At 43.3% G+C, this 19,158-nt stretch overlaps 1 long non-coding RNA gene across 1 annotated transcript; it reads left to right on the plus strand.

Moving 5' to 3' along the window:
• Nucleotides 1-4,396: 4,396 nt before the first annotated feature.
• LOC141571036 (uncharacterized) lies at nt 4,397-18,845 on the plus strand. Its single transcript, XR_012495513.1, has 3 exons — nt 4,397-4,586; nt 10,007-16,411; nt 17,554-18,845. It is a non-coding gene; the product is annotated as an uncharacterized LOC141571036 (long non-coding RNA).
• Nucleotides 18,846-19,158: the final 313 nt, after the last annotated feature.

Genomic DNA, 19,158 nt, shown 5'->3' on the forward strand with positions numbered 1-19,158 from the left:
CTTGCAGTCCCTGCTCTAAGAGTTGGACCCCATGTTCTATTTCTTGTAGACTTTGGCTTTTGTCAAATGGGAGATGCTGGAATCCTTTGCACAGGAGACCAGACCAAGTTGCACTCTTGGCCATACTTCCTAGGCCCTAGTTCCAGTTTGGGGGGAAGAGGAGAGGGTTGGGGGACTGATGGAGGGGAGAACACACAGGGGGCGAGGTAGGAGGAATGAACTGCTCTTCCCAACAGCCCCTGAAAGAGAGGACGGGAAGGGGAATGCTGGCAAAACAGCTAATTCTCCGCCTCTGCTTTCTCACTCAGCATCCCAGGCCTGGAGTTCCTGCTCTTGTCGGACTCCAGGGGAAAAGGAAGAGGAGGAGCTACTGATGCAGCATGTTTCCAAGACCTGCTCAGCCAAAGCAGCGGTCACCAATCTGGAAAACAGAAGTCCTTGGCTGACCGCAGCCACACCTGTCTCCGCCCACCCAAGTGGGGCGACTGCATTTGTCTCTCCAGGATACTGTGCACAGTGAACCTGACATCCAAGGAAAGAGGGCCAGGGAGCCGGAGTTAGCTGGAGAATTCCAGTGCTACACACTTTGGCCTTCTCTCTGCCAAAGTGGCAGGAGAATCTGGAAAGAGTCAAACTAGATGTCCTTGTCACTCTTTTCAGAAGATGCTCAAGGAACTCTCTTCTTCAATCTAAAAACCTCTCCACACAATCACCAGGAAGGCCACAAGGTCAAAAGCAGAGTTTTTGCTCACATTCTGCCCCTTCTTCCCCCTTACTGAACACCAAGAATAACTTCCTGCTGGGGGTGAGGATGAGTAAAAAAAGATTTAATTACAGTTTCTGTTTCTGACCTCACTCCCCCTCCCCCAGGAGCCATCATGTTGCCGTACCTGGCTGTGGTGTCAATGAAAGGGCACAGGCCTGGTTGACACTACCACAGGCCAAGGTGCCACCGAGAAAGCCTTGGGGCTGGAGGGTCCTCTCCACTGCCCAGCTCACTCATTCTCACAGCAATCCCTGAGCAATCTCTGGGACCACCAGAAAATTTGGTCTTGGGATATCTTCTTAAGGCAGGATGGAAGAGGATTCTAAATCTTTGAAAGAGAGGGTAACCCCAGCTATCTCCAGGCCAGCAGTGTCTCCTCCTCCAATTTCCAAATTTCACCCTTTACCTCCCACCCTGCCCCCCATTCTTGCTGCTCCCACCCATTCTTGCTGCTCTGCAGCTGTCCACCAGGATTATTTCATGCTTTGTGCTTTTCCCGTACAATTCTCAACAGCATCAAATAGGGCTTCATATTGTGTGGTCTGTCCTCATTGTTGATAAGTGTTAGGCACACAACTTCTCTGGGTCCTCCATCACTCTGACCCACCCCCCTTACCTCAAGCTTTCAGAGGAAAATTTTTTAAAACCAAGGATTCACCAAGCAAACATTCTGCAAGTCTATCTCTGCTCTCAGCCAGCCCTTAGCTATCCTCTTCAACTCTGATAAGCAGGTGAGGAGGGCCCTTCTCCCCATAAAGCCCCCCAAACTCATCAGAGACCCCTTTCAATCTGGTTATCAGATGCTTCTGAAAACCAGTGCTGAGCCAGGAGGGGCATCTATAGAGCTATGTGAAAACTGTTTTTCTGGTTTGGGACCTCACCCACCAGGATTCCGTTAGCTGCCTTTGTTGTCCAAGAATTTGAGTTAGGAATCCCTCCAGGAGGTAGGAGGGGTGATTAAAACGAAGAAGAGAATAAAAGCTTTTAGACATGGTCTGTCCGTGCCAAAAACCGCTTTGGAGGCTTACAAGTGCTCACAGGACCATCAAAGGGAAGCCGGCGCCGATAACTCTGTTTGTTGACTCGGTGAAATCCTCCATCTCAGGGTTATTGCCATTGAAAACATCTCCTCTATCTGGAATCTTTTCTACACCAAGTACACAATTGCTTCATTCATCTCCTCGGAGGAATCTGTCACCAAATCCACAAGCTGCCTCCGCCAGCAGGCGCGGCAGGATCCCAACGTGCTCGGGCCTCCACCCACTGGATGAGCCAAGGATGCGGTTCCCGTGTTAATAAAGACCCAGATGCCTCACCCGCCTTGTGGCAGCATCCTCTGCCTGCCCCCCAACCTGATCCCCGCCCCCCTCACCCTCATAAAGAATCAAGGCAAGAGGAGAGGCCTGGAAGCAAGAATTTCCATCTCAATCAATGTTCAGGGAGATTCACATAAACACACAACAGGCTCCTGCACTGGAGAAAGGAAAACCGACCTGATTGTGTGCCTTCTATGTGCCAGACGTATGTTCTGTCACACATTTGATCTTCAGAACAACCCAGTGAGGTCGGGCTTTTATGGAGTAGGACTCGACAGCAAGTTCCACCGGCTGATGGCGAGAATGTGGGCAAAGGGCTAAGAATCTGAGCTTTGTGTCACCTGTCTCCACTGGGAGTAGTCAAGGTCCAGCCCCGCCTGACCTCCCAGCCCTGTGGAGAGGGAAGCCAAGGGCAGAAGTAAGGCTGAGTGCTTTGTAACCAGAAAGCACTATCCAAATGTTAATGGGCTGTGACATCCTCAAGGGTAGCAGGATATTCTACTTCGTCATTATGTCCCCGGCACCCAGATGAGTGGCTGGAACACAATCAACTCTCTATTGACGAGGGAGTAGAATGAAGCAGTGCCCACACCCCTCCTCATGCGGGGCAGAGGGGAGAGCTCCCCGTGGTCTAGATGGGGTAGGGGCTGGGAGAAGTGGGGGAAAGCCAGGAATCCTGTGGCAGACCACCCTGAGCAAAGAATAAGCACACAGGGCTGGGAGTGGGAAGCAGATAAGCCCTCCCCGCCTAAGTCTAGTCGGTGAGATCAGCCGAATCCATTGAAGTCTTGCAGGAAGAGCCTTGTGACCCTCTCACAAGAGGTGAGAGTTGAACTGATGCCCAAAGCACTCCTCACTTGAAAGGGAGAGCTGCGCCCATGCATGTCTGGAATGGGGCAGGCAGAGGGCTGATGTCTGCCTGGTGCCAGCCTTGAGAAACCCAGTGGCTCCTGACAGAAGGGAAGACCTTGACACCTGGGTTTGATTAATCTAAGAGTAAAAAGGAGCAGGTGCTCTGGGCAGGCTTTAGTTGAGGGAGGGAGAAAGCAGAAAGGGAAGTTGTAGGGGCTCCCTAGGGAAATCTTCATACACCCACATTGGCCTTGTAAGGAGGGCGTCTGTCTCCCACTCCAGGCACAAACATTACTGTCACCTCCCTGGAAGCCTCCTCTGTCCCTTGCCAAGCAGGATCTTTGAATCCCCAGGGTACCTATCTGTGACCATGTTATGTCACTATCTGCATTCTGCCTTTTGTTGCAGGCATTTGCGTTCCCATCCCCTGTTCCTTATGGAACTAGGCCTTATTATTCTTGTGTCCCTCTTGGCAGCTACCACAGTGCCCAGACCCTGGCAAGTGTTCCACAGACACACATGAAGAAACAAAGGTGGGTGCAGGTCAGGAAGGGAACAAAACGAAAAAGGACGATCAGAATAACCAGCTTAGCCAATTACCCCCTGACCTGCTGTCCATCGCTGATCCCAGGCCCCAACATGGTCCCCTGGGGTGCCAGACACACTGGGTGAGGGCAGGCAGTGGGCAGTGGTTCAGATTGGATGGAGGCTCCCCCTCCTCAAGGCTGGCTGTCTGCTGTCCGGGCAGGAAGTGCTCCTGCCGACACTACATCTGCACAGCCATCATTGAGCCTCCCTCTCTAGAGTGATTTGTGTGTCAAAAATGCGCCAAGACTGTAAATCAGGTGGTAGGAAGTGCTGTCTCCTGTTTTCCTCCTCAACCAGAGGGAGACAGACTGTACTGCCACGGGGCTCCCAAATCTGGAAAACTGCCTCTGATGGAAGAGATTTTCACAGACACTAACATGGACCTATGCTGGGGAGCTGGGCTCCTGGCTCAGCCACCTCAACCCAGGCTGGGGGGCTTAGCTGGCGGGGGACCTGAAAGCCAGGTGCCTAGCAAGCCTTGGTGCTCAATAGCAGCTGCTGGAACAGTTCCTCCCAGGAGGCACCCAGGGGAATTTTCCACCCACTTAGATTTAGCTCTCCCTGCCGGCACTGCTGCCTTGACTGTTCACAGTGAGAAGAGCAGGAAGGTGGGGGCCCACACAGAGGCCCTCCAAGAGGGCTGCAGCTGGCCTAGAGGCGTCTGGGGGGGGGGGCGGACAGACAGGCTGGCCGGGCTTGAGAAGTAGGTTTTGTTTGTTTTCACTGTGCCCCAGCTCGACCTCACTATTCCCTGAGCCTGGAATGCTGGGGTGTGCGGAGGCGCTGTGGGTGGAACCAAGGCCTCCTTTGGGGTTGGGAGGAGAGGATCAGGGCACTAGTTACCGGGAGCGGGGACAAAAGCCAATGAGTCGCCTCCCTCCCTGGGTCCCTCCTTTTCTCTGGAGGTCTGAGAGATGCCCAGCGTGGGTGAGTGCTCCCTTCCTCCTTCCCTCCCTGTCTCTGCTCCTCCCTTCCCCGGAACCACCGCCCCCTCAGCCCTGAGCGGCTGATGCCCTCTGGGTTCTGTTTTCATTCCAGGCTGTGGATCCGGTCGTGGGAAGCAGGTAGGAAACCATGATTCTGGGGGTTAAATGAAGAATTATATTTAGTGCTCACAGAAAGCCAAATATTGGGTTAGCCGCCAGGAATTGAGAGGGAAAAAACCCAAAGCAAACAGCAGAGGGAAGAAATTCCTACCAAACAAGGTCCCTATTCATTCTTCCAATCCCAGGTGCAGGGGCCTGCAGGGCTGAGACCGCTGAACATGAGCAGCCTGCCCTGTGTTCATGGCTGTGGAGAAACATGTGGACCCAAGACTTTGACGAGACCCCAAACTGAGAGCTTACACTATCTATCCCCATGGGACCAAGGGGCACGCAGCCCTCCCCACAAAGGTTGTCACTATCTCTACTCAAAATAGTACCCAGGGTTGGCCATAACTCCCCGTGGGAGCCAGCGATGGGCTGCGAGGGAGAGCACAGTGAAATGTTCCTGGTTTGACCTTGAATAAGTGATTTAACTGCCCTGGGCCTCCTATATGGAATGCCAGGGTTGGATTATGATTTCACAGGTCCTAACATCCTATTATTTTGTTTCTGCCTAAAATAAACAATGAGAAAAAGAGTGTGAGCAAGACTATGACAGCAGGACCCATCTGTTTCCGAAAGAGCTTAGGGCGAGGTCTAGAGAGAGAAAGTGATGTTTCAGCTTGTTCCCCATGCTCAGCTTCCTGCGCCTTGGCCATCCACCAAGCTAACTTCTAGGATCTGAGCTGACTCCTCTGGAGACCCCAGACTCCAGTGGTGGGCTTCTGGAATCTGCTCTGGCTGCTACAAAGTCAGATAACAGCCTGGGCATGGGAAGGGCTGCAACACCCAGCCTGGCTAACGGGGAAGCTGAGGAAACTGGAAGTTCGTGAGGGAGAGCTTGAGAGTAAGTGGAGGGAGAGAACAGAGGGAAGAAACGTGGCTGACCTCCCAAATATCTTCTGCGTGATCGCAGAGAAGACAGAGTTTATCCACCTGACTCCGAGACTCATTTGTATCCAGCCACTGGATTCTCTAATTATCTGCCCTTCCTACAGGGAGATCTATAGTGGGAGGCTGGATCCCAGGGAATAAAGGACCTCTAGAAGCAGAAGTTGCTAGTCAAGGGGTAAAGGACTGAGATCTGACCAACCAGAAGAAAAGAAAGACTGGAATGCCTTGCTACTGGGTCTGTCTGTCTTTCTCCATGGGTCTCTATTTATTTCTCATACACTTGGCACTCTCTGCTTCCCACCTCCTAGTTTTCTCAAAAAGACCCAAGCTGGTAGAATCTGGGCACCCACACACTCTGTGGACTAGCATTTCCTGCACACTGATGAATGCCCACTCCAAAGAGCCCCAGCCTGAGGTTGACCTGTCTACCAGCTCATTCCCTGCCCATCCCTATCTCCCTAGGCACTAGCCCTCATCAGCAGGGACTCAAAAACATGCCTATGTAAGTGAGTCATGGGACCAGAACCTTGGGAGAGGACATGCAGAGCCAGCCATTTCACACAAAAATTGTGAAATAAAAGGAATTCCCACAAACCTGCTCCTTCCCTTTGATTCCTTAAGCTCAGCAGATTGCACCACCTTCCACCAGTTTTCCAGAAACTGAAAACCATCCTTGACATCCATCCAATCTGCCACTTTCTATTTATCTCCTAAATTTATCCCTATAATCTCACCACCCCCACTATCACTTGCCTTCATGGGCTTTTGGCATATCTCACCTAGATTACTGAAATTTCCTCCCAGCTGGTAATTCTGGCTTTGGATGGCTCTTCTTCATTCCATGCTCTCCAGTTTAGCCAGAGATATATTTCTAAAATGCATATGTGCGAAATCATTTCACTTGCCTGCATGCAGTTTTTCATTATCCATTCACTACCTAGAAGACGAAGTCTGAGTTCATGAGTGAGCATGCAAAGCGCTCTGTAAGGTCAACCCAGCCTGTCTACCACCATTTCCCTGGTCTCCAGCCAGAACTAGTGACAGTTCCCTAAACAGGTCCTGCTGGACTTACAGTCAGGGTGGAGTGGTGAAATTGGTGAAGCCACTATAGAAAAATGTATGGTGGTTCCTCAAAAAATTAAAAATAGACCTACCGTATGACCCAATAATTCCACTTCAGGGTATGTATCTTAAGGAAACAAAATCACTATCTCAAAAAGATAATCTGTGCCCCCATGTTCATTGCAGCATTATTTACAATAGCCAAGATATGGAAACAAGCAAAGTGTCCACCAAAGGATGAATGGATAAAGAAGCTGTGAGATATATACAGAGGGTGCTAAAAAAATGTATACACATTTTAAGAAAGGAAAAAACTGTATTAAAATTGTAACACTCAATATATACCAATAACAAAAGATGAATACAAGTCATAGGTATACACCCGGTATGTATATTTATATTCATTGGAATATTATTCACCCATAAAAAAGAAGGAAATTCAGCCATTTGCAACAACTAAGTATGGAGATATGATTAAATTCTCATTTTTAATTATGAGCAGAACTGGTGTACTACTTTTCCATCACTTGTTGTAATAGTTCCCTAGGGTCCCTGTAACAAACTACCACAAAACTGGGTGACTTAAGCAACAGAAATTTATTCTCTCACAGTTCTGGAGGCTAGAAGTCTGAGATCAAGGTGTCATCAAGATTGGTTCCTTTTGAAGATTATGAGGGAAACTTTGCTCCATCCCTTTCTCCTGGCTTCCGATAGCTGCTGCCAATCTGTGGTATTCCTTGGCTGCTCTCTGTCTTTCTGTTCATGTGGCATTCTCCCTACATATGTCTGTGTCCAAATTTCCCCATTTTATAAGGACAATTGTCACACTGGATTAGGGGCCCACCATATTCCAGTATCACTTCATGTTGACTAATTACATCCACAATGACACTATTTCCAAATAAGGTCACATTCTGAAGTACTGGGGTTAGGACTTATATGAATTTGGGGAAAATTATGTTTGCTTAAAAGGTAATTGCTTGCCCTCCACTTTCTGAATTTCCCCCTTCCCATGGGCTGGAACACAGACATAGAGCTGAGCCACCTTTGGCCATGTAGATGAAGATCTTAGGGACACAAAATGGAAAAATCCTGGGTTTCCAAATGACTATGTGGAGGAGATCTGCCCCACCCGCCGGGACCACTCATTTCCAGACTATGTGTGAGAAACACACTTCCATCTTATTCAAGCAACTGTATTGAGGTAGGTTTTTTATTATAGGAGCTTACCTTCTACCCTAACAAACATAGCTACTCAACTCACTTTATAAGAATCTTAACTTTAATACCAAAACCCAAAAGAACAAGAAAAAAAAAACTACAGAACAATACCATTTATGATCATAGATATAGAACTTCTAAATAAAATACTACCAAATTAAATTTAGGAAAATGTATATATAAACTAAAACATGACCTAGTTGGCCCATCAATAGATGCCTGGATAAAAAAAGATGTGTACATATGTGCAATGGAACATTACTCAGCCATAAAAAAGAATGAAATCTTACCATTTGCTACAATATGAATTGACCTAGAGAACATTATTCAAGTGAAATAAGTCAGACAGAGAAAGACAATACCATATGATTTCATTTATATGTGGAATCTAAAGAACAAAATAAATGAACAAACAAAACAGACACAAACTCATAGACACAGAGAACAAACAGATGGTTGCCAGATGGGAGGGGTTTGGGGAGCTGGATGGAAAAGGTGAAGGGATTATGAACTACAAATTGATAGTTACAAAATAGTCATGGGGATGTAAAGTACAGCATAAGGAATATAATCAATAATATTGTAATAACTATATATGGTGCCAGGTGGGGGGAATCACTTTATAAATTATGTAAATGTCTAACCACTATGCTGTACACCTGAAACTAATATAAAATAATATTGAATGTCAATGGTAATTGAAAAATTTAAAAAAATAAAACTTATGTTCTCTGTAAAAAAAAAACACAACAAAATTATTTTTTTTTTTTTAATTGAGGGTTGGGGTAGAGAAAAGAAAACAATCCTTATTTGCAGATAACATGAGAGTATATATACTTTTAAAAACTGGCAAACTATTAAAACTAATAGTAAAGTTCAGCAAGAAAATCTAGTAGGAAAGAAAAACATGATGTTTATAGTCACAACAAAAATAATCCAGTACCCAGGAATAAATCTAATGAAAGATGTGCTTTCTGAAGAAAATTACAAAACATTATTATTAAAGAACCTAGGTGATGACTTGAATAAATGGATAGATATAATATATTTATGGATAAGAATATTCAATCTTGTAAAAACATCAATTGTACCAAAATGAATATATTAATTTAATGCAATTCCAATCAAAATCCCAACTAGTTTTTTCCTTGATACTTGACAAGCTTATGCTAAAATTCACATGAAAGGTCAAGTGTCAAGAAAAGCTAGGACAATTTTGAAGAAAAGGGGACAGAACTTGCCCTACCAGATGTCAAAACTTTTTCTAAATCTTTAATAGTTAATTCAATAAGATAACTGAAGAGGAATAGACAACAGACCAATGAAATAGAATAAAGATCCCAGAAACCCACATATCTTTGGAAATTTGATATATGACAGAGGAGCTATCCCTAAACATCAGTAGAGAAAGAATGAATTATTTTGTAAATTGTACTAGGATATTCACTGGGGGGAAAATCAGATGTTTATTTCACACCATGTAGAAAACATAAATTCCAGGTGTTCAAAAGACATAAATATAAAAATGAAAACTTTAAAACTTTCAGAAGAAAATGTAAAAGGAAAAAATGTATGGAAGATATCTTTATGACCTCAGTATTGAAAAGGAGTACTTAAATAAAACACAAAAGCCTAATCCATAAAGAAAAAGATTGCTAAACTTGAGTATAATAAAATGTAAAACTTCAGTTTAAATAAGATATAACTTCTAAAAATTTAAAGACAAGGACCAGGAGAAAATATGTGGAACATATGTAATAACAAAGCGATTAGTATCCATATTTTATAAGGACTTCTTAAATATCAATTTGAGAGAGTTTTCTGTTCCAGCAAGATGAAGTGAGCATGACTCTTTGTCTCTCCCATGAAATGCACCTATAAATCCCACACAGACTGTACAGAGCAGCTAGCCATCTGAGGACACTGAAAAGTAAATGGTAATCGGTGGACTCGGGAAAGATACCAGAATTCAAAGTTCTATCCAACCAGTGGTGAGGTTACCATTTTTTTCCCTTCAATATTATCTGGCCTGAAGGAAGCCAGAAAACCAGAAGTACATACAAGATGAGGACAGAAAGATCTCCAAGAGAAACATTCTTTTTCTGAGGAAGGGAAAAGGGGACTAATAGGGTCAGAAAGAGGGAAAAAGAAGACTAATACGGTCAGAAAGAGTTCCCTATTTTGTGTTTTAGTTTTTTCTCTTTTTTTGCTCTCTCCTGTAGGCAATAACGAATTTGGAGGCATGATATTGGCAGGTGCCAAAACTCAGAAAGACACAGAGGAGCTGTGGTCTCCAGAGTGTGGGGCAAAGTCCCATTGTTTGTAACTCTCTGATTTGAATGACTGCAGACTTCTCATCAGAAACCCTGGAAGCCAGAAGGAGGAGGGACAACATTTTTAAAGTGCTAAAAGGAAAAACCTGTGAACCAGAATCAATGCCTATCTGTATCTAATTAATACAATCAAAACACCAACTGTGTTTTCTGGCAGCAGTGGACAAACTGATCCTGAAATTGATGTAGAATAGCAAGGGACTCCTAATAGCCAAATCAATTTTGAAAAAGAGGAACAAATTTGGAGGACTCACACTTTCTGATTTTAAACTTACTACAAAGCCACAAATCAAAACAGTGTGGTACTGGCATAAGAATAAACATATAGATCAAAGGAATAGAACTGGCAGTCCAGAAATACATCCATATATCTATAATGAATTGATTTTTGACAAGGGTGACAAGACCATTCAATAGGGAAAAACAGTCTTCAACAAGTGGTACTGGAACAACTAGATAACCGGATGCAAAAAAAAAAAAAAAAAAAAAAAAAAATGAAGTATTGATAGAATTGAAAGGAAAATTAGACAAATCCACAATTATAGTTAGAGACTGCAACACTCCTCTCTCAGTAATTGATAGAACAAAACAACAGAAAATCAACAAATATACAGAAGAATTGAACTATTCCATCTATATTCAATCTAGATACAATTGACATTTATGGAACACTCCACCCAACAAGAACATAATATGCATTCTTCTCAAATATACATAGAACATTCACCGTGATAGATTATACCCAGTCATAAAAAAAAACTTAATAAATTTAATAGACTTGAAGTCATACAAAATATGTTCTCTGACCATAATGGAATTAAACTAGCAATCGATAACTGGAAAACCTCCAAACACTTGGAAATTAAATGAAATAATAATCCATGGGTCAAAGAGGAACTCTCGAGGGAAATTAGAAAATACTTTGACCTGAATAAAAACACAACAATTTGTGGGATGCAGCTAAAGCCGTGTTTAGAGGGAAATATATACTATTCAATGCTTATATCTGAAATTCTAAAGGAAGATCTCAAGTCAATATTCTAAGCTCCCACCTTAAGCTAGAAAAAAGAAGAGCAAAATACCCAAAACAATCAGAGGGAAGACAAAAATAAAGACAAGAAAGAAACCACTGAAATTTAAAACAATAGTAGAGAACATCAATGATGAAATGAAAAGTTGATTCTTTGAAAATTTCAATAAAATTGATAAATTTCTAGCCAGACAAATTAAAAGGTGAGGGGAATGAGAGAGGGGACACAAATTACCAATATCTGGAGTGAAGGAGAGGATATCACTACAGACCACAGACATTAAAAGAATAATAACAGAACACGATGAACAACTCTATGCAAATAAATTTGACAGTTTAGATAAAATGAATCAATTCCTTGAAAACCACAAATTACCAAAGCTGACCTAAAAAGACATAGATAACCCAAAGAGTCACATATATATTACAGAAATTGAATTCATAGTTTAAAGTATTCAATAGTTTCTTAGGGTCATGAAACTTTTCTGTATTCCACTTGCTATGGAGGTTACATGAATCTACACATGTCTTGAAACTCAAAACTGCACATGACCATCCTCAGAAAAGTCAATTTTACTCTCTTAAATCTTAAAACTTAAAAAAAAAAAAAATCAATTTAGGAAAAGCCAAATGAATCAATATCAAAGTAGACAAAAGTAAATAGAAAATACACAGAAGGAAAAACAGAAAACTGTAAAGATGTTCAGCTTCCTTGGTAATCAGATAACACCATTAAAATAACAGTAAGAAGTCATTTGGTACCCAAAGTGTGATCATAGCAAATACTGGGAGGATGCAGATCAACTGGACTCTGACTGCAGATAGGAGTACAGCTGGCTGATCCCCTAAAAGTGGAATTTCACAAGATGAAGCTAAAAATGGGCCTGTCCTTCCCCCCAGCAACGCCGCTTCTAAAATTCTCATAGGAGCACAATAAAGGACACGCTTGAGAAATTTCGTTGCGGCGTTGTCTATAATAACAAAACATTTTTAAAAGCTAAAGAATTAATACAGGGTATATTATTTATACTGAAATATTATACAATATTTTTAATGATATTTCATGATATGCTATTTCAAATAAATGAACTTAGAACTACGTGGATTCAACTTAGATAAAATCTGAATGATACTAGGTTGGTGCAAAAGTAATTGCGGTTCTGGCAATTATTTTTAACCTTTTAAACCGCAATTACTTTTGCACCAACAATACATTGTTGCCTGCAAAAGCAAGTTGTAAAATGATACTGTTTACATAAAGTTTAAAAACATGAAGAACAATGTTATATGTTGTTGATGGTTATACACAAATGCTTTAATAGTATGAAAACATGCTTAGGAAACAAACACGAATTCAGGGTAAGTACTACCTCAGGGAAAGGAGGAATGTGTTCAGGGTAGAATACATGAGGCAACATTAACTGTATCTGTAGAATTCAATGGAGATGGATGGTGGATTCATGGGACTTCATTATGTTATTCTTTGTATTTTTTCTAAATATTTGAAGTAGTTCATAATCAAAATAATAACTACCGCTGCATGTAACAATACATCCGAGTGGTTAGAGGTCTTAGTCGTGAGCACTGCAGTGTGGCTGCCAAGCCTCTTGTCCCATTCCTACTGCTCTCTAGCTATGTGACTTGGAAAAATTACTTGACTTTTCTGAGTCTCAGTCACCTTATCTATAAAATAAGGATAATAACATTACTTCCCTTAAAGTATTTTTGGGAAGGATACATGATTTAAAATATAAGACACTTAGTATAATACTGGGCACATAGCAAATACAATAAGTGTTAACATTTCTTTAAAATTATAATAATAACAATTATTATTATTGTTACTATTATTACTGTTGCTCATCTTTTGAAACTCAACTGTCATCTCTGAAACTTTCCCCAACATTGTTCCCATGTCTAATCCATCTATCAATCCTAGGCCAAGGAGAATTGGACACTCCATCCTGACTTGTCACTTTGCTTAACCGTAACTTAACTATTTCTCTGTCTTCCTGACTATTATTTCCTTATTTATCTTTGTATCCCAAATGTCTGGCAATGGTAGGAATATAAGAATCACTATGAATGACTAAATGACTAAAAGAACAAAAAACAAATGAACAGGTGACTATCCCTCCTGATGCCAACAAACCCACTAGTGTTTTTCTCCCCCTCTTGCCTCCTCTTCCCAGGGGCGCTGGACTTATTAGACTGGCTTAAGGCCCTCTGATGACAGAAGAAATGCTTAACAAAGAGTCATTACTCTGAACATAAACTATTCTTGCTTAAAACAAAGGAAAGAGTCTCTAATGGCAAGATTTCGGACCCTAAGGCCACACACAATTTCTCTCTGTTAGGAGGACAATCTCAACAAGGGAGAAATACTGGAAGATAATGTGGGAACAGAGTCCTCAGAAGAAAGTTGTGAATATTCTCTTGAAAAGCTGTGTGTGAGTCACATGTTTTAGAAACATAAATCATATTCTTAGTGAATAAAAGAATGTTTTTAATTTACTGGAGAAGCTGGCTAGTTAAATCTCATTGTGAATTCTTTATTTAAAGACTGAAGTAAGGAATTCTTTTGTTAAGTAAATATCCAGGCCTTTCCTTGCCAAAAGAGCTTTTGAAATCTTTGCTGTAATTATGCTGATGTTTTCTGTGTTTATATGTTAAATACCTAGAGCTTAATCGTTAATGGGTAAATAAGAGGAGCCCCATGAGTCTTGCCAAAAGAGGCCCTCGGGCTGAGGCCAGGAGGACGATGGCTGCGCAGGACTCCCATGGAGCCGGTTGGAGGCAGTTAGAGAAGAGCAGCAGCTCCGGCTCTATTCTCTCTTGACGCTGCTCCCTCGGAGCCAGGGCGGGGATAGTCCTCCAGCTAAGACAAAGGCGACTCGTCAGGTCGTGGACCTGGGCATAAACAGAGGTGCCTGTGTTTCATTTCTTCTCACCACCAATAGGTCAAGCATTCCAGCTGCCCTCAAGAAAACCAGCCAGAGAATTACGAAGCTGTCGGACTGTCAACCAGACAGTGGGCGGAGAGCTGGGGTCACAGGCTGATTTCCCAAGGCTGGTGGCCTGGGCCCACCACTCACGAGCCATGCACGCCATTTAAGCTCAAGCACATTGTTTAGCTTCTTTCCTTGGGGTCCTCATCAACGTAATGTGGATAAGGGTACTTACTACTTCATAAGGGCTTTATGAAAATTAAATGAGTTAATATTGTGGAAAACTGCTTAGAGCTATGTCTGGCACATAGTAAGTGCTATGCAAGTTAAATATTTAACTGAGAGTTAAATAAACATTGTGTTAGGTTTCCATATATCACATTTCCCTGGAACAGAGGCACAAACACCTTATGGTTGTAGATAGTTTGCTGTGTTACAGTGAATTGGCATACGTACATATTTGATTGGTCCTCCTTCACATCAATGCATATTTAAATATCATGTAGTTTTCCGAGTCTCTGTAATACACCCTCTGGAAGATGATATGCAAGGGGATAAGGATTCATAAGGAAACTTCCGTCTACTTCTATTGAAAGCCCAACATGGCGTGTATAGAACAACCCTGTCATCTTCATTTCAGAGCTTCTGTTAGGGACTGGGGTCTTGGCAGAAGCAGGCGGGGACCTGCTGAGCCTGCCAGATAGCTCCGAGATAATCTTAGCTATTCTAACCTTAAATCCCAAGTCAGAAGTTGTAAGAAAGGAGTTAATGGGAAATCTCTCCAAGTATGTTTGCTGGGGAAGCGTCTTCCAATGCTGAAGTGAGGAGGGGAGGGGAAGATACTCAGAGGGTACAGGCTTGAGGCAGAGACTCCACCGGCTAAGGCAAGAGAGTTAGGTCCTTCAGATGAATAGAACGTGGTCAGAGATAAGGTTCTCAGCCAAGTAGCAGGGGGACATGCTCTCAAGGCTTACTGGACTCAAAATTTCAGAATTGAACGGAGGCCTCAGTTATAAGAGCTTGTGAAGAGCCAAGAGCTTCCATGTCTCTAGGCACAGAAGGCCCCTTGGGCCTCAGCATCACTGAACCAGCACCTGCTTAGGTGTGAACTCGGTGGAAGCACAATGTGGAAGAAAATCCAGGCAGAAGGCACCACTGGCCTCTCTATTGGAGAGAGGAATTTGTCAAAACACAGTCACACCTGTAATCTCACTGGATCTCCACCGTCACACCTACAATCTCACTGGATCCCCACCGTCACATCTATAATCTCACTGGATCCCCACCGTCACACCTATAATCTCACTGGATCCCCACAGTCACATCTGACAGCCGAGGAAGCAGACACTTCCAGTGGCTAATGATAAACCCAGGGCCACAGAGCTATTAACAACTTAGACAAGTGCCTAAGCATTGTGACACTGGCCTTCACTCTTCATTGGACTCTATTACATTCGCTTGTCTTTGAGGGACCCCCAAGGGAAAGAGGAAAAACAGTGATCTGCTCCTCCCGTGAGCACCAGGACTTGGTCGCCTACGTCCCCATTAGAACCACGGCCAGCGGCCACACACAGGGGACGTGGATGCCAAGCACACAGAGACCTTGGCGCTCGGTGCGCCCCTCCTTCCTCTGCAGTCTCCCCCCAGCCCTAACTTGTCCCCACTCTGGGGAAGGTGCCTCAAAAGAGCCAAGGCCCACAACCCATTATCTGCCTTTGGATGCACAACACCTCCTTTTCTCAGCACCTTCGCAAACAGCTAATCCTGCTCAAATCCCAGAGATGGGTTGTCTAGATGCCCTAACACCTCTATCTCCCCAGAGTGCTGAGAAGAAAAGGCATGCTCCCAGAGACACTGAAGACCACACTCCAGAAGTTGCCAGCACATTCTATCACATGACCATCCCCCGGTGTCCCTCCTTTTGTGAGGGTACAACTACTGGAGACCCTCACACCAAGACCCTCTAAGGAAGCCAGGAAAAGCTACCCGGGTCAGGGAGGGGATGAGAGCTGGGAGGGAAGGGACTCCTCACAGCTATGGAGTTTTTTAGAAACAAAGAGCCTCAGACATGGAAAGGGCCTTGGAGATTGCGGGGTTCAGTCCATGAAACTGGCTGAGGAGCACTGCAGCAAGAGACCAAAACCAGCCAAGTCTGGGACAAGGGAAGGAAAGGGTTGAACAGTGAACAGAAAGACAAAGAGCAGGCAGTTCCAACCAGCCAGGAATGCAAATCGTTTGCAGACACCGGTACGATCTCAACCAAGGCTCCCGTGGGAAGGCCCGTCACTGTGGGCTCAGGCACGTCTCCACGTCACAGTGAGTGTGAGCCTGTGTGTGTAAATGTCCCAATGAGTCATCCTGCTGTGTGTGTAATGATCCTGTCAGTGTGAGTCATGGAGTGTGTGTCAGAGCTGGGGTGTGTGCGTGTGCATGTGCGTGTGGGTTCTAGTGCACCACCTTCCAGGGCTGCCCAAGCCCAGAGTGACGCTGGAATGTGAATGAAAGCCAGACAGCACAGCGGAGGGCAGAGCACTCCCAGGGTGAAGCTGTGTTTAAAGGGCACCACGCTTCATTCACACCGTACATCACACACCACATTTCTGAACCCATTCCAGAGAAAGCCATCTGTCCCCCCTTCCTGCTGAAACCCCACTATGGAGCAGGAATGTTAAATTCTTCAGGCTTAAGGGGTTGTTTTCAGAATCAAAGATGGCCACAATCTTAGAATTCTAAATTTCAACCCCTTCATTTAAAAAAGACAGGAACTGTGGCCGAGAAATCCGACACCGTTGTCCCAGAGTCACAGAGCTGGCTCTTAGCAAAGCCAGGTATAGACCCAGATGTCCTGACCCCCACCCCTGCTGCCAGGTCCTCAGTCTACCTGCGCAGAATGGGTCCTTTCTCCTTTTTCTTCAGGGATGTGATGAGATCACTTTTTTTTTTTTTTTTTTTTTTTTAAACTAAAATGCACCCAGACCCTCCCATGGAATGAAACACTGATGTCACATTCTAAAGGCTGGAGTCCAGGAATAACCTCAAAGGCAGAGCTGGGACATCTCCGGTCAGATGGCTACAGATAGAGTCATCTCACTTCTTCTCTTAGGGCCTCACTCTCACCCCACCCAGGTCAGGAGGAGCCCCCAAGGAGACCTAGTCTTAGGTCTCTGTGTCCATGTTTTGGCCAGGCCCTCTGGCAGACTCGACATTTTGTGATTCACAAATTGCTTATGAGACATCTACGCCTCAGAACTTCTCATTCTTTCTCTTCCACCTTCCTGGTGGCTCTGTTTCACTGCTCAATTTCACTTGACCCACAAAAATGAAAAAAATAAATACAGTAGGGGATTTATTTTAGCAGTTCTGAGGAAGGATTTAATAGGTAAAAAGACTGAACCTAGAACTATAAAGAGGAGGTTTGGTATTATCTGTGGAATTCACATTCCATTTATTCTTCTCAGATGGCTCAGAGTTGAGCTGAACTTTAAAAGGAGCACTGGAGCAAGAGACCAAACCCAGCCAAGTCGGGGGGATCACTTCAGCCACTGGATTTATTGTTCTTATTTCATATCAATTAAGTATTTACTGTACACACAGCACTGCTGAGGCCTCTCAGTAGCATGGACTCTGCCCTACATCCCTGGAGGGCAGAAACTGATAATCTCCTTTTGTGAATTTCAAAACCCTTTCATACTAATCGTCTTGTCACTGAGTGTGGAGGTTGTCGGGATGCTGAGGGTACAACAGAGCAAGGTGAATAGAAGGGACAGAGAAGTCACTGCTCTAGGTCAGGTCTGGAGGAAGGCTGGTCTGCGTTCACAAAATGATGTTTTTCAAACGGCTCTGCTAAACACCTACCTTGGGAAAGGGAATTAGGATGTCCTCTTGTGTGTTGGACAGACTGACAGACCGAGTAAATGTCGGCATAGTAAGTGTCCTTCATATGTAGCACACGGGCCAAAAGAAAATAACCAAATGTTTCCTTGTAAATAAATAAATACATTTATAAGGGTGTTTATTTCATTATATGTAATAACAAAAAGGTCTAAACAACCTGAAAAATCTTTTAATAGGTTAGTTAAATAAATTCATCCATACGATGAAAAACAATGCAGTTGTGAAGAAGAATGAGTTATATCTACATACATTGACTTGAAAAGAGATCAGTGATTATTAGGTTTTATTAAAAAGCAAGTTACAATGGGATGTGAAGTACAGCATAGGGAATAGAGTCAATGGACGTGTAACAGCTATGTACGAGAATAGAAGGGTAGTAGTATAGATTGGGGGAGGGGGTATCACTTTGTGAGGGGTGTAAATGTCTATTACATTGTTTTATACACCTGAAAAACAAAAAAGCAAGTTACAGAATATAATCTTATTTTGTATTAAAAAAATAAAAGGGGCAGTCTGTAAGTAGATGTATATATGTTTGTATATGTAAAAAACAGTGGGGAAAATGAGTATGTGTAGAAAATTGTGGAAAACTGTATATATAGAAAAATGTGGAAGGATACATATGAATCTAGTTACCTTGTTTACTTCAGAGGGTTGGGGTTGGAATGGTTAAGAAAATTAATTTTTCATAAATTTTGTATTGTTTGACTTGTGAACATGAATTATTTTTATAACTTTAAAAGAAGAATAAAACGTTTTATAAAAGTAATGAGAATAAAAATGGGCCTGAAGATGTTCACTGGCCACATATCCCATTGAAATGCTTCACCTATTATGACATTTGGAGAGCTGGCAGCCATCACTTGAGAAAACATGGCACATTTGGCCTCTGCTGCAGCATCATGGAACAAAACAAGGACTTCAGCTGTCAGCTCAAAAGAAAAATACTGATTTGCATAAACATATGTGACATAAATGTATTCAATGACTTTCAGATATCCCACTCTAAACAGATAAAATTAATTAAAACTAGTGCAAGTTTCTGGCAACTATACTCCAATTCCCCATTATTTATCCAGGGCATTGAAAATTGGACCACATCACAGATTCTTAAATACATTCTGAATCAGGAGGACGGAAGGAAAAGGGAAAGAGGGTTTGCTGTATGT

The sequence above is a fragment of the Rhinolophus sinicus genome, linkage group LG04 (genome assembly GCF_036562045.2).
Source record: "Rhinolophus sinicus isolate RSC01 linkage group LG04, ASM3656204v1, whole genome shotgun sequence".
NCBI classification, from domain to species: Eukaryota; Metazoa; Chordata; class Mammalia; order Chiroptera; family Rhinolophidae; genus Rhinolophus; species Rhinolophus sinicus.